This window comes from Lissotriton helveticus, chromosome 6, assembly GCF_964261635.1.
Source record: "Lissotriton helveticus chromosome 6, aLisHel1.1, whole genome shotgun sequence".
Taxonomy (NCBI): domain Eukaryota; kingdom Metazoa; phylum Chordata; class Amphibia; order Caudata; family Salamandridae; genus Lissotriton; species Lissotriton helveticus.
In genome coordinates this window covers 895,362,943-895,389,327 of record NC_136067.1, presented here as the reverse complement: position 1 = coordinate 895,389,327, position 26,385 = coordinate 895,362,943, and the positions used below count along the sequence as shown (strand labels likewise).

The 26,385-nt window shown below is 40.8% G+C and overlaps 1 long non-coding RNA gene across 1 annotated transcript in view; it reads right to left on the bottom strand.

Moving 5' to 3' along the window:
• Positions 1-25,695, bottom strand: part of LOC144761587 (uncharacterized) — a 228,488-nt gene extending 202,793 nt beyond the window's left edge. The window contains exon 1 of the long non-coding RNA XR_013595798.1: positions 25,516-25,695. This is a non-coding gene — a long non-coding RNA (uncharacterized LOC144761587). The remainder of the gene's footprint in view (positions 1-25,515) is intronic.
• Positions 25,696-26,385: the final 690 nt, after the last annotated feature.

Genomic DNA, 26,385 nt, shown 5'->3' with positions numbered 1-26,385 from the left:
AAGTTCAGTAAAACAGAAACAATTATTCATGCAGTTCAAACCGCAATAGCTAGAGAAAAAGATCAAGCTGACGGTAGACATATCACAGTCAGAACAGCAGAATCAGCTTTTGAAGCACTAACAACACCGTGTAATTTACCAACAACAACATTGAATCCGGAATGGATACAATGGGTGAATTCAATCACAACGGACAAAGTATACTACTACTTTGATCCAGAACTAGAAGAATTAAAAAATCTAAAATATGAAAAGACGTATCCTCTGCCAATCGACATTCTGCCTCTACGACACTACGCCTGTGTAATCTATACAGACGGACATGCTCAACCCTCCGTTTGGGGAGAACAAGCATACAACCCCACATGTGGGATTACAAAAGAAGTGTGGCGCGGAGGTATATTAAAACCTCGATTAACAAAATCACACTCAGTAGAAACAAATTCGGAACTACAAACTGAAATAATAGCTTTGAAAATGGCGCTAGATAATGCGGATCGCGAATTCCCGACGCTTATAGTGTCAGATTCATATTACTGCGTCAAAGCATATAACAGGGATTTGCAGACATGGATTCAGAACGGTTACAAAGATGACACAGATGCACCAATAAAGCAGAAACTGCTCTGGGAACAAGTAGCTCTTTTGAAAAAAGAACTACCAAAGACTCACGTGACTCACTCACTGAGTCACCAACGTGATGGCGTTCACGTTGTAGGGAATTCATTGGCTGAAACAGCCGCAGCGGCAGCCACTAAATCGTCTCCCGTAGATCGAAAAAAGCGTACATTAAAATACATTGACGGTGAAACAATGCTGGCAGTGAAAACGTCATCAAAAGGCGACTGCTCAGCGTTACCGATCAACTATCCACTCAATTACACATACATAATCGATGCAAACTCCGTCCCTTTTGCTCGAATCCCTGGAGTGGGGGATAGAGTGATTCCAAACATGGACAGGAGAAGCTTGTTAATCGCAGACGCACATATGGGTGAGGGTCTTGGACACCTCAAACTAAAAGATTCTCTGGAAGATTTACAATCACGGTACTGGTGGCCAGGCATGAGCCTACATCATACCATGTTTGTAAAAAACTGCAACAGAAATCGCAGTGAGGAGAGGAAAAATAAAATATGGTGGAATCTGACTGCAGATAACATCACCAGTAAGAAGAATGGCTTGCGATTAACATATACAGGCTAGTTTCCACTTATAATGTAGATCCTCAGCACTCGGCTGACGTCGGGACTGTTATACAAGATTTGCGAGTCTAAATGGCATATACGCTAAGAGCATGCTACGTTTGACCATTGTTTTCACTCTAGCCCTCCGGCCGGGGGGGAAACATGGCCAAATGAGCACAGCCCAGCGGGAATCTTCTCACTTCCTTCCTGAGGGTACGGGATGGTGTAAAGAAAAAACCAAGGCAGAAAGCAATCTATAATAGAAAGGATATTAGGTTCGGGAGCTGGGTGGGTCAAACATCTAATAAGTGTCCAACATAGTCTAAATAACTTGCCAAGAAATTCTCTGAAGGGATTCAGTCCGTACGAATTATTATTCGGAACTAGGATGTTGATCTCTGACCTTGATAGTCAGACTTCAGTGGTAATAGAAAAAACCTTTGATGTCAAAGACCGTTTGGCTATTTTGCAGGACTTAAACAAAACAAGAAAAGACCTGAGCAACATACAGTTGAAACAACAGCCAACAACCACTGAAGAATCACCACCTGTCCCAGCAAGACCTGTCTGGATTCCAAAAGTCGGGGATCTAGTCAGGGAGAAGATCGCGGTAAAGAAGGAATTTGGGCCTTCTTACAGAAAAGCAGTTGCTGTCTTGTCTGTCAACGGGACAAGATCAGTTGTACTACCGCCACTTGCTGGAAAAAAGGAGAACCGAGTTGTATCCATCGACCTGGTAAAACCACAACATGTGGCCGATAACAAACAGTAGGCCAAGTGGACTCCCAATAAGTAGCAGAACACCAAGGTTTGCTACCAGTACAGAGGTCCTAACAAAGAGGCTCATCACATTCGAAACGCCTACAGAAGAACAACAAGGACTATGCAACAATGCAATAGAACTAAGACCTCTGAAAACCCAAATAAAAACATTTAGCAGAGACACACCAATCTACAGTGAAGTACCAAGTGACAATGCAAGAAACAAAAATCCTGAAGCAATTGGAACAATTGACAGAACTGCATCCGGGTACTTCATCAACTTCGATGATTCCTCTGACGGCTTCAGTGAATCAAAGACACAGCCATCATCAAAATCCTTTAAAGACAAAGCTAAGGAACTTTTGAAACAACTGAAAGAAACATATCTGGTTTCTCCATGGATTGAATTTTGGGTGGGTTTTGGTGCATTTATCCTCATACTTTGGCTCATCATGGTATTTACTTTGGGACGCTTCATTGAGGGAAAATATGCTAAAATGGACACAGCAAGTCAGAACATCAACTTGGTCCTCAAACCACACACATCTTCACACGTCGAGAAAAGAGAACTTTCTTCAGCCAACTTCACAGCCAATCCTATACCTGGTGGGGTAGCCTGGGACAACACTGACTATGAAATTTATGGTCCGGTCGAAATCCTGAAATATCCACACCAAATTAAGATCTCCTTGAGTGACTTTGCAAAACCAAACTCATTTGCTGATGATTGGGACTTCGAAAGCATTAATAATATGATGTCTGATTTAGTAATGTCTGCTAAATTTACAAAACATGATTATTTGCAAGGTTCAACAAATTATGATAGTATGTATTGCTATAACCACTATGGTAACCATTTTTTGCATAAATCTGCACAACCTAGAAATGTTTTAAATTATAATCAATGGGAACATTGTGCAACACCTCCAAAAGGGAGCTCAAGAACCGTTTATGACAAATATTCATATTTTTCAGGTTTTAACACAAGCAATGCTGAAACATTTTATTTTAAATTGTCAAACAAGACAGGGACCAAAACCATGATAACCAACACAAAATTGATATATTCAGATTCATTCTTTGAAAAAATGAATACTTTTGGATTTGAATATTGGGACAAAAATGTTGTTTGGGGTACAAAAGAATGGCAAGTACAGGGTTTAGAAGCTTTGTTTAGAGCCTGCATGATCCCAGAACAAATGATATTTTTAAATGACACTGTTCAACAAACCACCTGTCTTGGCTTAGCCAAAATCAAAGATTTAAATAACCCGTCTATTCCAAAGCCAATAATGTTTAGCAATAGCTCTGATACAGATGAAGAGATAGACGTAAACCATATACTTAACCAAAACAGAACACATCCTGATTGGAAACAATGGTTGATCTGGCCCACAGATACAAATCACTGTCAAGATAGATTCCTGAATAAAACACAGGGTTTCAAAATGACCAGGCCAGACCCTAGATATCCCCAAAGACATCACCCAGGGATAATAACAACCTACAGTGTGGGCAAATTATGCCTTCAATGGCTACAAACTTCCACACTGCCTGAAATTAAGCAACACCTAACTTTACTTACTGATGGTGCTGACTTGCGTGATTTCATTCTGGGACCACGCAAACAGCGTCAAAAACGTTTCATAGCAGCCTCTGTATATGCAGCATACAATGAGGCCTGGAAGGTTACTCAAATTGAGACAGCAGAAAGAATACGGGAAATTGACCGTATTAATTGGAAAAATCACTTTCTGTAGTGGACAATGGGTTAATGACTCTGTCCTCCAGAATTTTTTCATTGGACAGCATTGTGTCTTCAGCAATCGATATATTATCGCAAGACTTACTGTTATTACAACATGGTCAGTCACAATTGCGTTCTATTGTACAGCTTGGCTGGACGTTACAAAATCTGCGTTCAGGCTATGTGCCTTGGCGTTTAATCAACACAACGTCACTATTCCAAATCTTTAACCTTACTGATAGACAAATCGGTATGGCGCAAAAGGGTGCTGATTATACAATCTTGAGCATTGAAAAACTAGAAAGATTACCAATGACAATGTCAGAACGACCTGTCAGTGAATGGATAATCCACAGAATCATAAATATTCCAATCTCAACCTTCAGGTTTCAATACTGCCAAAAATATATACAGGCTGGCATGTACGAGAAATTGGGAAAGGGGTACCTTAAAACAACTTGGAACCTGCCCTATTCACATGCATGTGTCAGTAATAAAGGACAGAAAGTGTTTCTTAGTGGCAACAATTGTGCTATGTCACTAAGCGGCACGCTTCTGTGTAACGGTATTAGTTTGCACGGAGCCTGTGAAGGGAATTCATACAACCTTTCATGTCACCAGCAAGGCGCACCTGCAACTGAAATAGAACCATTCTTTCAAAGACTCTATAATGGGAGTTACATTCTTATTGTAGACCGCAGATGTTGCAGTCTTCTGCCCGGGACTCCTTATCTAGTAACTACAACGGCGAAGGTCAAGTGCTGTGGACGTTCTTTGTTCCCCAGCTCCTTTCCAGACAGGGAGGCAAGGGCATGGCCCAGTTTGAAAATTACTTCTATTCGAATAGACACTTTAAGCAGAATGAAAACAGTGCTTCTTCAGACGCCTACAAGGCTCACGTCATCTAAAGAAACGTATGATCTACAAGTCGCAAGGACGACTGCAGAGATACATACATTATTATCAACTAATTCCCCCGTACATTTCGCGGAAATCCTGAGCGAAATCTTAAATATTTCTGATACCACTGGGGTCTCAAAGGTATTTAAGACAGTATTTTCGATGGCATTAACACCATTCAAAGCCATAGTGGGTATTTTTCCAGATTTCGTCCATTCGATTTTTGGCGGACTTCCCCTGATCCTGGGACTAATTGCAGGAATCCTATTCCTAGTCCTTATTTTTCGTTATGGCAACCCATGTCACAGAACAAACTCTCGCGACAATGGAAGATACGATCCTAGCCATTGGATACCGGGACCGGATATCAAAAATCCTGGGACTCTCCCGGCTTAGAGACATAAACATGACTTGGTTTCTATCATTTCGACCAATGTGGCAAAGGTGTGTTTTACCTGTACTAAGGTGTCTGCTATGCGGAGAAGAATGCGTGTTAGACACCTGTCTGACGCTACAATCGGATGCGCCAGTGGATGCAGATACACTGTTGGTTCCTACCAAGGTTCACGCTTTGTGCTGCCCTCAAAGGCTGCCAATCCTGATGACGGCATTCCTGGAATCTTCACCACTACGATTGAAGGGTAGTGAAGTTCAAGATGAAAGCAGCATCGAACAGGTACGACCTTCTGTCAGCAATGCGAATCAGAATGTCAATGGAGACAATCATGCGCACGAATGCATGGTTACCCCTATTTCCGACTTAGTGGAACTTTCCCATGAAGCTGTTGACAGTTTTTTCGAAAGCCTGAATGATATGATGTTCTCTCCAGAACAGAAATAGAGACTTTTGAGTAAACTCGCACACGGCGTTCCCTGAATTCGGCCTTCAACTTTAAAAATAAAGTCACATGAACAATTTCACTCCAGTTCACGGACAGCAATTTTTTTCAGCAAGCCCCCTAAAATATTTTTCTACATATTTTTTCCCGGGACACTGATCTCCTGCTTAAAGTAAGAAACTATTCCTAGAGAACTAAGATTTCTATTTTTAGATACTTTATAGACTTTAGCTGCCCGCTGGTATGTTCACAAATATTTTATTATGTGATGAAATGGTCTCGAACTTCCTTTCTGTATAGCCATATTAAGAGCCATTTCATGTGTATTTCTCATATACCAATAAGCAATAATGCATAAAAATGCGTGTTTACTTTTGCATTTAATTCATAGCTTAAGTGCATACAATATATATAACTGCAATTTTTCAGTATATTTGAAAATTTCGAAATGCATTTATGTATTTTGGGGTGGTAAGGTATACACTATACTCTATAGTATGTTGTACTATGTTATACTATGCATAGATTAGTAGATATGACCATAGTTAGCGTGGAGTGGGTGTCGTGTATTTCTATAGGTTCTGAATCAGTCCCCCTATTCCTGACCCTATTCTGGTTAAACTAACTATCAAGTTAACTAACAGTCAGCCCATGAGGCAAGAACAGCCCCCATGATGCAGATACCGTTATCTGACGCAGTCACACTACGGCACAGGAACGTGTTATCTGATTAGGTCATAACGCTTGAGATCTAATTAGACAAGCGACATTCCTCCAGCCCCTGATAAGGCATACGACGTTCTCATAACAAATCAAACCTATGACAACCTGGAAAATCCGTGCGGCCATTGTTTTGATTTCACAGAGAACTTCAGTAAAAGAATGTGCTAACGAGCAAGTCGTATGACATCTTTATTGACGTATCTATGTCCATCCTTACGTCAATCTCGGCACCTTTAAGGTATAAATATTGCCGATCTTGCCCTATGCAAACACACGTGTGGTGACAAGACGGAGCAGCCATACTTGCCGAAGCCGAGAGCAGAAGCAGACCCCGCAGGCAGCAGCCCCGCCTTCCTGACGCGCTGAGAGACGCGCTGCTATCTCAAGCCGAGAGACCCAGCACCGGCGTTTCTGGGCAGCCCTCGCAGGCAGCCTGGAATATCGAGAGCAGAGAAGGAGATACCATTCCTCATTCATCCTAAATTCCAGGTACAGAACTGAATAACCCCTCGCAGAGAATTCTTTAGTTATTCACTTGGCAAAAACAAACTTAACTTAAACTGTAACTTTCTATTCCCGCCCACGCATTAGACTTAGGTCAGGTACACGGGGTAGGCGTATTTAGAAACACCAGTTGAGTACGTTTAGTCAAATGTATATGTGTATGTAAATATATTTTAATCATTTTAAACATCATATGGCTCAGAAACCATATCAATGTTTTTACAGTATTATTTTATACTATTGCTTTTAATGTATGCACTTTACTTAACTATAAGTATTGCAATAATATCGATCCATTTCTCTTGTATGAGAAAAGAGACTGATCAATAAATAACACCTTTTTATTGAACACGCCCGTCTCTTCCTTTTCTCTACAATCTGATGAGACTAAGAATGCACGTACTGACTGAGTAAAATAATTGCCTTGTGCTCACACGACTCTTGAGATTGACTCTTGATTAGGGGAGAGCAAAGTTGTCATGTTCTATGGTTGTCAGAAACTAAATCCCTTCTTGTCTAATCAGGGGAGGTAATTCTTTCCTGAACATTCGAGAAAGTTTCTAGCGAACTCTGAGCTTAGCTGGCAAACCCAAAACTTTAAGTCTAGTATCGACAGTAGTAGACCTAGTTAACGTCTGGTCTAGGCCTTTACTGCTGTAGGTATTATTCCAATGCGCAGAGCCTATTGGGAAGATAGGAGCTACACTACACTGCTAGGAACCTTCCCATTTTGGGCAGAAGGCTAGCCACACATTTTAAAATGCCCACTTCTTCCACAAAAGAAAAAGGGAGGAGGTCCAGTGCTAACGTTTTTAGCCAGCTTCCCATTGTATAAATGTGCCATTGGGTGCTTGCGCTTGTATGGCCCCTCCTGACTAAACATGCCCATAATAGTATCCTGGACTTTTTCTATTATCCGGCGCCACTGATGCAGGAGTCTTCTTGAGCGAAGATGAACCAGCAGGTGGTAGACTTAATGAGAGTCTTGTTGGGAAAGTCACTGTATGCTGCTGTGGTATCGCCATTTGACGTGTGTGCCATTGTGAGGTGGCTGAGGCAGGTGATACTGGTGCACTGCTGGGGACAGAGCTGATTACCCTCTCTCTCCACCTTTACCACCACCACTAACCCAAACTGGGCAGGTGTAATTTTTCAGTGGGCCACTGGTGCCAATGCCCAAAGAAGTGGAGGTAGGTGGTTGTACCAATTATTGCCTCCCTGCAGTGCCTACTACTGAGGTGATGGTGAATGTAGGTCTCATTGGGGCCTGACAAATATGGAAGCTGCTGGTAGTGACACATCCCTCAGAGCACGTCCAATAGGAGAGGTAGTGTATGTCTCCTCTGGGCCAGCTATAATAACAATCACTGGCTCACCCTTTTCCTCATCCCCTCCATTAAATTGTAAGGCATATAGGAATTTTCCTTTCCCTGAACTTCCCCTGGCATATCTCAGACTCAGCCAGGGTCTGATCCATGTTCAGATCATCAGAAAAGGGTCTTGGAGAAGATGGTGGAGTACCCTTTTTTTCTTGCTAGAGATAGGGAATCTAATGGTTGTAAAAGAGATGGTTCTTGCTCAACAGGAAGTTCAACCTTCTGCTCTGCTACTTCAGGAAGATCTATTGCTAGCTGTGGCTGTTTTCCACTTTCCTGCAATGATTAGGTAATACTTTGAGAAAGAGACAAATCCAATTCAATGTCACTGCTTGTCGGCGTAGACATAATTGCAGTGTCTTCCTTGCTGAGAGACATAGCCTGGTCTTTGGTTAGGGTGGTGATGTTGATGCAGTAATGCTGGTCCCAGCTTGCTCCCCGTGGCCGGCGGGCTGGCACACAACCCACACACCAGTGTTGGAAATGTGATTCTTCCTCACCGGCCACTTTCTTGGTGGCACCTTTCTTTGGTGCCATCTTGAAGCTGTCAGTTGGCAGTGGCACTGAGCTGCACAAGCAGAAGAGATTGGAGTACTCACACGATGGTCTGGCAGTACGGTGGGTGATGTCTCTTGATAACCTAAAAAAAACAAGCAAGAAACATGGAATTGTTGCTGTTTGTCTTAGTGCAGACAAATTTAATTTAGTGTGGTTACTTAAGTTATCGTTATTATCATAAATAGAAACAATAGTGTATCCATTCCCAAGTCAAACCACACCACCAGCACATATTTCATTTCCAATCAGCAGAACAATATACAGATGCAACAGTTTGCATTGTGTGCATCTAAGAGAGACACCTGTGGCAGTCAGGGGGCTGCAGGGGAAAAGTGAATAATGCTTAAACATGAATGCTGGTGTGTGCCTATAGCAGGCAAGAGGGTCCGGGGCAAATAAAATAATCCTTAGAAAATTAATGCTGGTGAGTGCTCTTGTATGGCTGGCAGGTGGTCTAGAGGGAAATGGATAATAATACTTAAAAAACAAAAGATGTTGTGCTTATGGCAGTCAGGTGGTGGATGGATGGTGGGAAAATGTACAAAAAAGATAATTTAAAAAGAAATGGAAATAGAAAGAAAATTAAATTAATTATTTAAAAACATAAATTAGATTAAGAAAAATCATAATAAATAAAAGAAAAATGATGGTGTACTAGGGGATACTAGGGGACAATAAGAAAGACAGTGGGAGGCAAAGAGGTGCAAGTGGAAATGCAAAAAAAATGCATTTAATATAAAACATTGTTCAAATAAAAATACTAAAATGACCCTCAAGCATGATATTACACTGATATCAAGGAAAAGTAAAACAGTGAACAAATTCAAAAAGGCATAGCCCTCTCCTATCAATCTTCCTTTGAAAACTGAAAAAAAGGGTAGCTGCAAAAAAATTGCCACCAGCCGCATGGTCAACCAAGAACAGCAAGCAAGGAGACAAGGCCAAAACAAAGACCATATGCAGGCTTATGGCAAAAGCTCACTGGGTGGCTTCACAAAATGGCCATCGGCCACATGATCAATCAACAATCCAAAGCAAGGAGACATGGCTATAACAAAGTACACATGCAGGCCTATGACAAAAAGTCACTGACTGGCTACACAAAATGGCTACCTATTGAATGGTCAAACATCAAGCGCATGCAGGAAGGCATGGCCACAACGAAGAACACATGCAGGCCTATGGCAAAATCACACTGGAAGGATACTCAAAATGGCCACATGGGAAAATAATAATAGCAAGCAAGGAGGCATGGCCACAACAAAGGACACATGCAGGCTTATGGCAAAATCATACAGTCTGGCTACACCAAATGCCCCCCTGACACATGGTCAAGCAACAACAGCAAGCAAGGAGGCAACAAAAACACATGTAGGCCTATAGTGAAAGCACATTGGCTGACTACACAAAATGGTCGCCAGCCCTATGGTCAAACAACAAGCAAGGAGGCTTGGACAACAAAGAACACATGCAGGCCTATGGACAACAGCACAAACCCTCCTGGGACATCAAATATGCACCCACCAAAATACACATTAAATTAAATATTTAAAACACCTTCATGTTTATTATAACTCAATGCCATCCCTGCACTAAATGTTGTTTTAAAACAAAATATACCACATAAATAGTTGCATTATGTACCCATGACTAGTACTGGACGTACTGGCCTGATGGACCTTGGGCAGACTAGGACACATAATAAAATAAATGAATAGTGCACATTTAACCAACATGAAAAATTTACTATGCAACCTTTTCCCCTTACAAAAGATAAAAAATGAAATGCAAAAAAATACCTAGGCCCCTACTGAAACTCCAGGCCCACCACTACAATCAAGTTTAAAAATAAAATAAAAATAAATACTGGTGTATGCACTCTATCAAAGAAATAACAACCTTAAACAAAGGTTTGTCAACTTACATGAGATATCACAAAAGAGAAGTCCTTAAATCCAATGGTCTATGTGCAGAAGACAAAGAGAGTGATCCTTTCAGCTCCAACTCCAAATGAATAGTGACCTGGAGCTGGATAAAGCTCAGGGAGGCGCCTGCTGGACAGTAACAGGAAGTTGGAGTCTCTGGGGCACTTCCTACTTTTTGAATAAAACGTAAAATATAAACAAAGGCTTCTCGCACGAAATAAATAACTTGAACTATATGCTGGAGTAGAAAATTCCCTCGAAAACATCTTTCCGAGTATATTTAGCTGCTTCTCCAGTGGAAAATCTGCTCAAGGTGCAGCTGTTGTCACTCATGTTTGCCAACATTACGAAAAAGATGCTGTCGCGGCCAGAAGCAGCGCCAGCAGGTACAAAAATCCTGCATGTACTCACTAGTGGCAGGCAAGTCTCATAGCGCTCACCAGCATGTGCCAAAAGAAGTCTTGTGCACACCAACAGAAAAAAAATTCTACTCAGAGCAGTATGGTGCAATTAAGCTTGAACTCCGCATTACATGCAGAATGCGAAGTTACCGAATTCCACAAACTCCACAAGTGGAGTATATTTCTCCGCCAAGTCCTACAAATTTTCTGGAAAGTATGGTATATTTTAACTTCTGCTGTTACTGTCTCTGTCACGAATCACCTAATTTCAGCGTTAATGACCATTCAATCTCAATATTCTATTCTTGAAAAGTAACCAAAACAGAAACATTTGAATTGCCTACAGTTCCCATTATAAGCTGCAGCTTGAAACAACAGATCCTACAATCTCTCCATTTTACATACAGAGTGTGATGTTTTACTTCACAATTCATCAAAATATGCTTAATAGGCAAGACAATGATCAAGACCCTGCTGAAATAGCAATATTGACGCAAATAGCAACAAACACCCATGAGACAATTTTAAAAAAACATCCATGCCTAATAATCAGAAACATCAGCACACAAATTCAAGGCCCAAGGTAAACATTCGCAAAGGTAAAAAGGTGTAGTATTGGGTATTTTAACTATTAGCCCAGTGCTACTCATTGTGATTTAATTAAGTTAATTACTTTCAAAATGTTACCACCCTGATGGACTTAGATACAGAACTAAATCAGAGGAGCCATTTCAATTCCAGAATTTAAAATGTGTGTTGGGGATTCTGCATTTCAAATGAGAGTTTGACAGGCTAGAGAGATGCTTCTGCAACCGTCATCTCAGAGAAGACGGTGGACAAGTGATCTGAGCCTCCAGGGCTGGTGATTCACAGACGTCTGTTATAGAATCCTCTGTACTGCAGATAACCTTCCTGGCATCAGCTGCCTCGAAATAGGATTGTCATCCGCTATTCACTGTATGGGTATACTGTGCTGAATATTTAGCATTTCCTATTTTTAAACAAGCAAAGCTGAGGGCTACAGGGCATGCTTAAGGGAGACTTACACAATATACATAAGAGGATGTTTCTACATGTTGAATCACTTTCCTTTACCATGTGCAACTGCAGGGTTTTAATCTGCAGAACCAATGGTGAACCTAGTGCCATGTTTTTCAGTCACTGATGTGTGTGTAGTAAATCTACACCACAGTCCATAAGCGGCATTCAATACATATGCCACTAGTGTACTTTCTGTGGCAACTTACTGTCACCTTAATAAAAGTTAAATTAGCCAATTGTGTTTAACCAATTCAAAGTATAACAATAAAGTAGGATCTCTTAGAGGAATCAACAATCAAACGGATCACACTCGCAGGTAAGTTTAAAAACAGTTGCACAAGAAATTAAAATGTATATAGTTAAAAACACCCGAGCTATATCACAAGTGACATATTGCACACACATTATTTAAACATTGTAAATAAGAGCGACACTCATATTTGCCATTTAGAAACCAGCTAATTTGCAGGAGTCAACAAATGAAGTTGTTTTTGATCGTGAAGACAGTGTGATCTGTCTGATTGTTAATTCCTCCAAGAGATCCTTCTCTATTTATATATTGTTGGTTTAACACCTTGAACGCTATGGGGATTTTTCTCCTGTGCTGGAACTCCTAGAACCCCATCATTCATGACGAGCTGGGCTCGTCATCAGCGTAGCAGGAGGCTACTGCATGACGAGCCCAGCTCGTCATGAGCGTGGAAGGGGTTAAGGAACCCTGTTTCTTGAAGTAGTAGGGCCACTCTCCTTTTTATAGACAGTGTGCATGTAATTAGAGAACTGGTTCCAGCGCGCTATATCGACACTCTGGATTAAGTACAACTACATGGGACTACTGTTCCCATGATCCTTCGCAAAACGACGTAACAGGTGAAATCGGAGCCGTCTATGACTTCTAAGAGAGCGCGCCACAGCGTCGGTAATTCAGTTATCAGAGGTCTTGCAGGCATTTTAAGAAGAAAGAACTTACTAAATTAAAGGTGTAATACCGAAATATTGTATAATGAAAAACATTATGAAGGATGAATGAGGATGTATGAATGAACGTAAAGACCGTTTTATTATACAGCAATGATAAAACATGTTTTTATTAATTTAGTTATAAATTGTATATAGATTAAAATGCAGGTAGTTATGTAATTTCTCGCTTTTTGATAAAATAAGTATTCTATATTTACCTTTACGTCTGGGTTTTGGTATTCCTATTCTGAGGCCGCATTACACATAGAACTTTTTTGAATGTATAGTTGCCTAAGAATTTCAACCCCACATTTTGCTTGACATCGCCACCACAATACCCGAAGGATAAAATATCACCCACCATGACCGCATCAACAAACCTGGTGGAAGGATCACCATAATACACAAGGAATCCATCCAATTCACCACGACAAATGACGACATCACCCGAGCCATGGAACATCTCATCTTCCAACTCCTAACAGACAGTAAATATGACCATTTGGGGCAATCTCACTACCCGTCTTCCAGGACCACGTTCAGCCTTCTGCATCTTTATCGCTGGCTTCATTACCTTCATCGACATAGATTCCAAAAACATTTTCCTATGTGACCTCAATTTCAAACTTGACAACCACAATGATATCAGCACTACCAACCTCCTTGACAGCATGAACAATATTGGACTCAACTATCTCATCCATGACCCCGCATACATCGCAGGCCACATGATAGTCCCCATCTTCACCTCCAGTGACCACATTAGGTACAGCCGCACCACGGAACTCACCTGGACTGACCACTCCATTGCCAACTACAACAGCGCCAACTCACGGACCTCTGCCTCACTATGCCCAACACTTCCCACTGCAGCTAGAGCAAAGTCTCAAAGGACACTTGGATCAATGCCCTCAATACCATCACCCCATCTTCTCAGACAACCTAGATCAGAACATCAGAAACTTCAGGAAATGGATCACCAACTGCACCGACAGTTTAGCTCCCATAGGCAACACACAATACAGAAAGACTATCAAGGAGCCTAGCTTGTACACTGAAAATCTCAGAACCGATAAACAACACTGTAACCAACTGGAAAGGAGATGATGCACCAGCAAGGACACAATCAAGAAGACCACCTTCAAAACAGCCCTCAACCTCTTCCACATACAGTTGAGAGAATCAAAGAAAAAGGTCATCGCTTCATGCATCAAATCAAGCCCTAATGACAGCAAATAACTCTTCAACATCATCAAAGAATTATGTAACTCCTCAGCTGCAATAAAACAATACCCCCTCACAGGAGGTCTGGAACGACCTTGTAAACTTTCTCCATGGCAAAATCACCAACATTTACAAAACCTTCAGAACCCAGGCCAAGGCCACCAACTTCTTCAAGCAACACAACAATACCGCTATCACCACAGACATCCGACTGACTGAATGGAGCCAGCTCGTCCCACAGGACACCGCTTCCAAAATGAACTTGATCCACTCAGGGGCCACAACTGACCCGGTGCACAGTCAAAATATCGATTATTAAATATCGACCTACCTTAATATTGAGTTTTTTAATATCGTGGGGAAGAATATCAAAGTCAAGAATATCGTTGACCAGAATATCGACTTTAAGGTAAGTAATATCGCTGTTTTAATATCGAAGTAAGTAATATCGAAGTTAAGTAATATCGTTACCAAAAATATCATTATCAATAATATTGAAAAAAATGTACTGTTATGTATTTTAATATGTATTTTATATGTATGTTTAACATTTTATTTTAATGTATTTTCATAATGTATTAATATATTTATCAAATGTTGAGAAATAGGTAATTTTTTTTTAGTAAATTTAGCGTTTTTGTATCAGAGTGGGTTGTGAGTTTATAGGGGAATAGGGTGGGAAGTAATTTAATTTTAAATAATGAATATGTTTTTATTTATTGTTATTGATTAATAATGTATTGTTAATTAATTATTACTTGGTAATTACTTTTTATTAATGATTTACTTTATAATAATATTAATTATACTTAGGGCTCCCGGTTTTCATTTAAACAGATTTTTACATATAAATACAGACGGAAAACTATATCTGTATTTATATTTAGAAACAGCAAAATACTAGTAAAGTTTGCAGCGCTGCCGTGCTTAGCCAAGTGTTGCCACACCCCTGTTCCTTTTGATACTGCCCCAGCCCTTCTTTAAAATTGGGTATCTCCAGGGCTCTGCAGCTCCAGTGAGCTCTGCGCCAACCTGTCACCATTTCATAAGATAAATGTATTTCTGTGGCCTCAGGGGGGGCAGATTAATGGTGACCCCTTGAATGCTGCTTTTCACACTGTCTGTCCTGCTGCAGCCTCGGGCTCTGGATCCGGCACCCCCCCACTACGTATGAACAGGCAGCACAAGGGGGTTTTGCATCAGCAATTAACCTTCATTGAGCCGAAGGATTAGGATAACTGCAGCTCAGGGAGTGTGCATTGTATTCTGCGTACTGCGCTTTCTTTCAAATAGTCGTGTTTGCATGTTGAAAGCTCTTGTACGACTGTGATCTTAAAAAAATACACTTTCCTGAAGCGAGGTGATGACAGCACCTCAGCTTTTGAGACCTTGCTGAAAGCCTGCACGCAGTCGGGTTAATCAAATATTAAAACCCGATAAAGAGACATGTTGGACATTGTACTCATTGGTAAAATTAGCACCTCCTCTGAAAAAAAATGCAACCCAAACCAGCGTTATGGCTACAATTTTACCATCCTTTGAAAGGTGAAAGACTATAGTGACTGCTGACATGTGAGCTTATGATATGTCAGAAACCACCACTAAACTTGCTGAGCCATTGATAGAATGGCATTACAGCAACAGTGCTGGGCTTGAAATACAGAACTGGCATATCAGCAGGTTAGGCTTCAGTGTGCTGATTCAGGCAAACTGCATTTGTGCTTTCCTTTGCCTCCATGCGCTATCAAATTAAAGACTGACCATTGATTTCTATTTTGTTTTAAAAAGATGGATTTTGCACATATTTTGATGCATGGGTGTGTGACTTGCATATGATTCCTCATGTGTGTGGGGGGGGGCTTGTGGTGTCCCTTTTGCATTGTGATCTGTGTGTGTTGAGTTCGTTCCCATTTAGTATGTTGTTCCCTCAACTGTTGTGTCCATGTACAAGCAGTTGCACATGTGTTTTTGGGATTGAAATAAATGTGGAAAAATACTAGCGTTGTCTTTTGCTTGTGGCAAAAATAAATGCGGATACATACAGAAAAAATGCCCAAAAAATAAATATGGATAAATACAGACAGAAATGGCAAAAAAATAAATACCATAAGACCAGGAACCCTAATTATAATTAATGTATTATTAATTTGTATGTATTGTTATTGTTAATTAATTTGTTGTTAATTCATTATTAATTGGTAATTATTTCCATTCAGTGATTAATTAATAATTACATTAATTATGTGATTTTTTTATGTTTAGTGGGTTGTGGATGGGATGTATCGGGGAATGAATTAATTAATGTTTATATTTATTGTTATTGAGTATTAATTTATTGTAATTACTTATTAATTGGTAATACATTTTTATTAATTGGTTAATGTATAATTATATTAATTATAATTAATGCATTATTTATTTTTACTTATTGTTCTTGATTATTAATTCATTGGTAATTCATTTTTTATTGCGAAATCTTTTTTATTAATTGATTAATTGATAATTACATTAATTGTGTTTCTTCTTTATGTGTATTGTGTTGTGCGTTAATGGGGGAATAGTGTAGGAAGTAATTTAATGTTATTTAAGTGAATATTAATTACATTGTATTGCTATGTATTAAAATAAAATTGTTAATTAATTATTAATATGTTAGTTATATTACAACAATTATTTAATTGATAAGTATGTCAATTTAACCCCTACGCTATCCTACATTTTCCACTCCGTTACACTCACTGGAGTTGGAACAGTAATTTTAACTCTTACACTATTATTTTGACATCGATAATTTTTTCCTTACTGTACTTACCAAAATGTAGATAGGATGTCTATATTCTTGATTCCGACATTCTTGCTGCAATATTTCTGTAGGTCGGTATTCTGACCTTCTATATTTTGTCAGTGATTCAACCGAACCATGTCCTCACCACATTTTCAACCTAGGCATAGCCAGAATCAGCCATGTAGTCACCACCTAGCCCTCAATTGCCAGGGCCACCTTCCCCGTGGAATGGAAACATGTAAAAGTCAGCAGCCTACTACAGAAACCATTGGCTGACCCAGGCAAACTCAACAACTACCAACTGATCTCCTTGATCCTTGCCAAAGTATTAGAAAAACCATCAACCAACAACTCTTTGCACATCGGGAACCTCCTACCTACTCCTCCCCATCCAAATTCTGCAGCAACAACAGCATCAAGACAGCCCTCATCATGGCTTCCAATGACTTCGGAGCCCTACTCTCCCATGGGGAGACCGCAGCTCTGATCCTCTTTGACTTCTCTGCAGCTTTCAATATGGTCTCCCGCCACACGCGTATTACAAGACTGCACAACATAGGCTTCCAAAGAGCCACTCTCAGGTGGATTACCTCTTTCCTCACCAGGAAAACACAAAAAGTCTGCCTTCACCTCCGAACCTAAGGAAATTATCTTTGGAGTTCCCCAAGGATCCTTGCTTAGTCTCCCCCTCTTCAACACTCATATGACAGCCCTGGCCAGAATCACCAAAACCCACAGACTCAACATCATATCCTATGCCCACAACTCACAGATCATCTTCTCTCTCTCTGAAGACACCACCAAGACCAATTTTCACAACTGCATGACAGATGTCACCAACTGGATGAAGGACAACTGCCAGAAGCTCAACTCGGACAGGACAGAGGTATGGATTTTCGGAAACAAAAGCTCCCCATGGTTATACATCCTGGTGGCCCTCAGAACACAGACCCACTCCTAACCCTACTGACCATGCTAGGAATCTAGGCCTCATTCTTGACAACAAACTAAACATAATGACTCAGTTCAACTAAGCCTTGTCCTCCTGCTTCTACATCCCCTGTATATATTCAAATGACTACCCCAAAGCACAAGACGCACCATCATCCAGAACCTCACCTCCTGTTGACTTGACTGCAGCAACACTCTATATGCAGGGAATACAGCTCACCTCTTCTGACATCTACAGACCATAGAGAAGGCTGCATCTAGACTAATCCTCGACCTCCCTAGATAAACTCACATCACCCCCTATCTCGGGGAACTCCACTGGCACACTGTGCAGAAAAGATGCAAGTTCAAGTTCCTGACACATGCATACAAGGCCTTATGCAAATGTGAACCAGCCTATTTGAACCACTGCCTGAACTTCCATCAGTCCACCAGACACCTCCGCTCAACATCCCTTTCTCTAACCCTCACCACCTGCATCAAACGTAGCAGATGCAGAGGTCACTCCTTCTCCTTCCTAGCAGCAAAGACATGGAATGAGCTACGGTTTCATCTATGGACCTCCCCATCTCTTTCAGAGTTCTGTAAGTCCCTGAAGACTTGGCTATTTCAATAATCGACTGGATCTTGCCAGCGCCTGGATACCCTCAGGGTGATCAGTAGTGCTCTACAAATCTATTGATTGTTTGATTGCTTGATTGAAGGCGAAGAAGACTTATGTTTGATTGGAATTATCTGCAGGCTCATCCTGGAAAAAACTTGTCTTCACCTCTCCTGTTGTCTGAATTAATTTTGTTGGCTTTAGTACTCTGTGAACTTTACTGCTAACCAGTGATAAAGGGATTGTGCTCACCCCCCTTGAACATGGTAAAACTGGCTTACACTTAAGTGCCACATTTGTTTACGTGTTAGTCCTTAGTAAAGTGCTGCTACATATACAAAGGGCCTGTAAATAAAATGACACTAGTGGGCCTGTACCACTTGTTGTGCCATGCACTAAAGTAGCACTTTTTTGTGTCTCAGGCCTGGCATTGCAGCCTGTAGTGCAAATCTAAAATGGAAGTTCAACATAGCAAAATAAAGCTTTTGCCAAACCGAAATCTTCCTTTTTTAATGCATATAAGCCACCCCTCTGGTAGTCTCTAAAACCCCAGATGGCAGGGTGTATTGTGTTTAGAAGGTTGGACATCTGTTTTTAAGTTTTATATGGCCTGGTAGTGAAAACTCCTAAAGTTGTTGTTCATTACTGTAAGGCCTAGCTTTCCCATAGGATAACATAAGACCTAGCTTTTCCATAGGATAATATTAGGTTACCTTATTACATTTAATAACGGCTAACTGTTGATTGCGAACAGGAGGAATGTAATGTTTGATTTCAAAAAAAGTTTAATTTAAAATCCTCTTTAATGGCAAAATTGTAATTTAAAATCTTTTTAAATGACAAGGTCACATTTTAAGCCATAATTCTGAAAATACCACTTTAGAAAGCAAGCAGTTTTTAACTTCCCTAACCATTTGGTGCCTACTGACAGTGGCCTCGGTCACATCACTGTGAATGGCCTATCTGTTGGAGTTTGTGTGTTCCTTCCATACAGTGTAACAATGAAGGTTAGATGTTGGCAGAATGGGCCATACTGCCAGGATGGCTGAAGGTGGATCTCTTCCCTTCCAAACTTACACATCAAAGGGCTGCCTCCAGCACACACACACAAAGGAACCTCTCACTTGCCTTTTTTCACCCTGGACTTCCTGGAGTCTTAGCAGGAAAAGAAGGAACCTTCCAGTACCAGATGTGGAGGTAGCCTAGAAGATTCCCCTACTTCAGAGGCTGAGAACAGTTATAACTATTGAACCCTCAGCGCAACTCTCCAGTACTCTCTTGAACCTGTGGATTGCCTGGCTGTTTGAGGCCTAGCATACTGTGTGATCCCAGGACTACCAGAGTGACTCCAAGGGCTAGTGTCCAGGCCTCCTGTGTGAGCTAAAGAGATATACCAAGCTCCACAGACCTTGAACACTGCACCTGGTCTCTGTTGTAGAGAGTCCAGGTGCCTCAAATGGTTCTCACCAAGTCCTGGACCCTTGGAAGTGGTGTTGAAGGTGCTGCTCCTGCCTAATCCTAAAAGTGGTAACGTAGAAAAATGTTCTAAAAAATTGGCCTGAGAATCTACAGAAGATTAGGACCTACCTGCCTCCTGATTCCCCCAAGGTGCATCACCGGTTCACCTGACTCCAAGGTAGCTCCCCCTACGTTCTCCTCCACAGCCTCAAATCCTGGTCAGCAGGACCTTTCAGCAAAGGTATCCAGCCTCTTAGATCCCTCATCAGCTCCAGCATGCTGCTTTGCCCCACTGAAGAGTTTGACTTCCAAAAATTTGACAAAGTCCAACGGTAGAAATCTTCATCCGATTCCTTTAAGGTGACTCTGCAACAACAACATTGCCTTCTTGGACACCGCTGGCTGTCTTGCCCCACTGAGCTTTACCTTCTCTGAAATTTTTTTCTGAATTTCTTCTAAGTCTGAAGGTAATCTACCTTGTGCATCTGACCTATGCCCTATTGTGTTCAGCCTTAAGTTTTGACTTTGCCCCAGTCTCTTGAAACCAGATACCTACTGTTAGAGCTTTGATCTTTTGGGTGCTACATTCCAATAAAACAAATTAAGATTCCTAGCTGTGTTTCTACCAATTGGATGTAATTTGTTTTGGTGTAATTTTATTTATGAACATTTATCGAATGTTTCTAAATTTTTTAACTGCCGCTTAGTTGCTTTTTACCTGTTATTTAACTCTCGGGCCGCTGGACAACTGTGGAGCGCTCAAGCAGGCTCCTTTGTGTCTCGTGGGCTCCAGTGTGGTGATCAAAGCGGGGCCGCCGCCTTGGGGATAGCGGTGGTGAGCAGTCTAGTCTTTCTCACTCACCACGCTATATCTGGGGCTTATGAAGCGTATGCGCAGCGGAAGCGCATAGCGGGTGCGCCAAAGGCAAGCCGGTCTGCGCCCGTCCGCGCCCAGATCGCGCCGACCGCCATGACACCGGTATCTTGTAGGGCAGATGAAACTACAGAATTTAATTACTCCAGGTCAGTACTGTTAAGCCTGAACAAAAAGGCAAAAGGAGTAAAGTGTATCTGTATGGCTTTCAAAGCTACTTCCCAGTCGTTGGAGTGTCCCGGCTGTATAACATCTCTACCAGAAATAGATTTTTTACAGATAAATAAATTAAGTTTGAGTCTAGTTAAAGCTCCTAAAATTAAAAGGGAAGTCGATAAGTGTGTTTTGTTGAATGCCAGATCCTTGGTTAAACACAGCTTTGACTGTGCCAGATTTATTAAAGATAACGACATTCAATTGACATTTATCACCGAGCCCTGGACAGATGAAGCCTCAGGTCCGGACTTGATACAGGCCACCCCATTAGGATTCTCATGTCATACTTTGAATAGGCAGGGGAAAAAAGGGGGTGGCCTGGCAGTAATTTATCCCAGCACTATGAAGACTGCCTTTTATGCAGTACATAATGCGGAATGTGAGGCACTATCTTTTAACTTTAACTTTAGACTCTCACATCACCACTCATTTAAAGGCATTCTTGTCTATAGACCGCCTAACATTAGACAACTCTTTGTTAAGGCTATGGGCAACTTACTTGAAGATGGTATTTGCCTCTAAACATTTACTATCATGGGCGATTTCAACTATTATTTAGAAGCCATTTCCAATCCAGATATGGTTGCCCTCATTGACATAATGGATAGTGTGAATCTTGGGCAACGGGTAATGGATCCCACGCATACAGCTGGACACACCTTGGATGGTATTTTTTCCAATCATTCAGATCTCCGGTATACAGGAGTAATGCCACTGGTATTGACAGATCATGCAGCAGTCCATTTTGAAGTAACCCTTTCAAGCCAAAAGACGGTTATAATACCAGACAAAAAACGAATTAATATCCAATCTTGGAATAAACTGGACGGTGAGGAATTGCGGGGACTTCTTACGGTAACATCAAAACAAACACATTTGGGAGTGGAGGAGGAGACAAGCACTTATACCAATTGGTTGGATAGTGCCTGCAAGAAACTAGCTCCTACTATTAGAATTAGACCGAGAAGGCTAGCTCCGTCCGCCCCCTGGTTTTCAGAGGATCTGAAAAATCAAAAATCCAGGTGTAAACATTTAGAGCGAACCTGGAGAAAGGAATATAAGGAGGCAGATAAGAAGGCTTATCGAATTGAGCTAAATAACTACAAGAAAATGCTGTTCAGCACTAAGCAAAAATGTTATGTTAATAAAATTGACTTAGCTAAGAACTCAGCTAAAGATCTTTTTAAAACTGTTGCAGGTCTGGCATCTCCGCGTCCAAGTTCTATCCAGCCGAACCAGGACCTTTGTGATAACATCGCCGAATTCTTTTCGGATAAAGTAGAGGCTATCTTTACTTCTCTTAAGGATTCTGTTGAAAGGGAGGTTAAGACCTCCCCTGTAGACCCATTGAGAACTTTGGATAACTTCGAGGCTCTATCTTTGGATAGAACTCAGTCTCTCCTCGAAGCAGCTAAATCAGGGTCCCCATATGACCCCTGTCCAGTGGCTTTTGCCAAACTGGCAATGGAACCCATTACCTGGGCGCTTACATCAATCTTTAATAAAATGATTGAAAGTGGCATCTTTCCTAAACTTTGGAAAGTGGCATCTATTCTACCCCTTTTTAAAAAGCCAATGTTGGATCCTAAGGACCCTAACAACTTTCGCCCTATTTCCAGACTTCCTCTGCCAGCAAAAGTAAAGAGAGGGAGCTAAATACTCAACTTAGTATTTTTCTTGATCCGACCCTAGCATTGGACACATCCCAATTTGGCTTTAGGACTGGTCATAGTACCGAATCAGCACTCATAAAGACAACTGATGAGATTAGGAAAGCAGTGGATCAGGGCGGTAACGCTGCCTTGATCCTACTGGACCTATCTGCGGACTTTGACACGGTCCATCATGATCTGTTGATGGACCGTTTAAGGTCATGTGGACTATGCAATAAGGCGTGGGAGCTTTTACAATCTTTTCTAAATGACAGAGTACAAGTGGTCTCCGTGGGTGCATTTCAATCAAAGCCGTTTGTGTTGCCCTGTGGTGTTCCACAGGGATCATCGTTGATCCCAACATTATTTAATGTGTATGTCTCCTCATTGGGGCCGATTATTAACAACTTTGGCTTTGACCTCACGTATTATGCAGATGGCACACAGATTCTAGTGTCCCTCCTGCCAGGACAGGAAGCAGGCATGAACAGGCGCTTTCACAATTGTATGGAAGTTGTCGGGGACTGGATGGCAAAAAATTGCCTGAGGTTGAATTCTAATAAGACTGAGGTCATTCTTTTTTTTTTGGGAATACCACTAATTTCTGGAGTCCAACTTGGTGGCCGCCAACATTGGGGACCCTTCCCATAACAGTGGAAAAAGTAAAGAATCTTGGTGTCCTATTAGATGACAAACTAAATATGAGTGCTCAAGTTAACGCCGTATCATCCTCTATGACATTTGTTTTAAAAACAGTAAAAAAAATATTTCCATACTTACCATCTGGAAGTAGGAAAACAGTGGTTACTGCACTTGCAATGTCAAAGATTGACTATTCTAATGGATTGTACCTGAATATGCAGGAAAGATGTATAAATAAATTGCAGAGATTACAAAATGCTGCACCCCGACTTCTTACGGGGGTGCCTAAATTTACGTCAGTCATAAATGAAATAAAAAAACGACACTGGCTCCCTGTAAAGAAGCGAGTTCTGTTCAAAGCCCTATGTATAGTGCATAAGGCACTGCAATGTAAAGGTCCTGATTTCTTTCAAAAACATTTTTCGTGGTACCTACCAAGTAGAAATCTACATTCATCGGGTGCCAAATTGGTTGTTGTCCCATCCATAAAAAAAGTCTCCTGGGGTGGACGGAGATTTATTTATGGAGCAACCAAGGCCTGGAATAATCAACCTCTATATCTTAGAGGGACCACTGATCTGTTGGCCTTTAGAAAGGCCTTGAAAACGTGGCTGTTCTCGAACTAATTTGCTGACTCAGGCTTTTGTTGTAAGGAGTAATAATGAGCCCCAGGACATCTTAGGGTAACCGTTTGCGCTTTATAAATGATTTAACATAACATAATATAAATTGGTGTGCGATGTTTCCTTTGTTCGGCTTTCGCTTTATTACTGTTTATGTGCTTGCATAAATACTTTACAACATGCCTTTAAGTTAAGCCTGACTGTTTTTGTGCCCAACTGCCAGAGGGTTAAGCACAGGTTAATATAACAACGTTTGTGGTTCACCCTGACAGCATTGTGGTTGTTGATTGAGGAGTGTTTCACTCCACTCAAACAAATCTTACAATCTCCAATTAAGAAATGTAAATCACTTGCTAATGGCATTTACTAAAGCAAGGGCCAGATGTATAAAAATACCATTTTGCGATTTTCGAATTGTGAATCACAAGGATTCACAATTAGGAAATTGCAATATGAAATGAATGAAGATGTGTTGAACACTTTCTGAGATTTCTAGGGGGTCGCAAATGACCTACTTTATGAACATTAATGAGGTAGGTCGCAATTCGAGACCCTCTAGGAAGAATCACGGGGATGGTGGCCTGCTGGAGTCAGCAGACCACCATGTCTGTGATTGCCTGTAAATAAAGCAATATATATATTTTTTAAATGCACCTCATTTTCCTTAAAGGAAAATGGGTTGCATTTAAAAAAGAAAAAGTACAAGTTTTCTTTTAATTTTTATAATGCAGGCAGTAGTCCGTGGGAGCACTGCCTGATCTTGAAAAAAGATTTAACAAACATTCACAAAGGGTAAGAGGTTTCTTGGGGACCCCTTCTGATTTGCAATTTGGTTACCACCTACTTGAATTAGGTTGTAAAATCCTAATGTTTTGCACCGCATTCACGGTCTCAAAGCATTCATACAAACCAATTTGATTCGGTATTAGGAAGGGATGCCTTAAACACGCCCCTTCCTACTACCAAATCGCAAACGCAAATTGCGATTCGGTAAGAGGTTACCAAATCACAATTTGACTTTGATTCATTTGAAAAGCTGTTTTTCAGGTCACAAATGGGCAGATTCATTTGTAAGCTAAAAGTTACATACATCTGGCACCAAATGATTTATCTCATGTTTGTATTACATTCTGTTTTATTAGTGGAGATATATTTATATGTTGTGTCATTTTTGGAATCATGCCAACTGTAGCAACATTTCATATTGTTTGCATATATCCACAAAATAGGACAGGCAGTTAGAAAATCTGTTATTGCATGTATGTTTATATTGGCACCTAAATAAAGACCCCACAGCTACAGATCACCAAAGCACTATACAAGCCAAAAAGGTGAAAATAAGATTAGAACTGGGAATCAGTTCTCTTCACATCTTGTAATCAGGTATGTTTCAAGCAATTATTCTAGCAAACTAGAATTACCACTAATTTCAAAAACCTTGGGACTCATTTAAGGCATTTTGGCATAGGGCAGCACAGCAAGACACCTTGCTGTGCTGCCCTATGCCAAACTGAAAGGGCAGCAATACACTGTATTTAAGCAATTACCTACTTTTTTCAGAATTACCTTTGCGAAGGAAATTAATTTTTTTAGAAGGTTTTGTAGCGTCCGGACCAACATTCTCATAATTTGCCAGTGGATCAATTTTCATGTTCTTAAAAGTTGCTCGTTCCACAATGGCATCCACTGTTTGGTCATCCAGGTCCTTTCCAACGAATCTGCTTATCTTCAGTACGGCTCCTCTCAGATCCTAAAATTAACACAATCTCATTAGTGTGTCTTGAGGTGTTCAATCCTGTGAAAGAGAATTAACTTTACTTATAGAGTTTTGCCCGCCAGAAGCCCTCAAAGATTAAATACTGCTGAAGTTGATGCCAGGTTATCTGACATTAAGCTATTTCAACAAAACAGAGAGAAGAAATTGCATTAATTTGACAGATCATTGACTCATATGACAAGCAGGGAAACTGAAACCAGTCATATGCATAAACTTAATTATACTTTTAACACACAGTGCATGTGTCTATTTGGCCAGACTACACGCTTTGACAGAATAGGTGAACAAAATGCCAACATTGGCTCCACAGGTCTAGTCACCGGACATCACTGGCTGATTAATTATTTTTATCAGTTCTGAAATGGACATATTTGGTGTTTGTACATCTTCTGCGGCTGCAGCTTTGAATTAAGTGCCCGCCCACGTTCTTTTCATCAGCAGGACAATTTCCTCAGCATTTTTTTTGAATTACTTAAAAAATAGTTTAAGTGCATTGAAATGATCTGACCCTGGCTGTTGGAGTTTTTTTATCGTCTACAGCACCAAGATACCTCTCTAGACAAACGTTGTGCTTTATAAAAGAAAGAAATTGCAATTTCCTCTCAGACAGCTTCACAAATAATCTTTTAAGGGTTTGGGTCTATACTTTCCTACTAAGG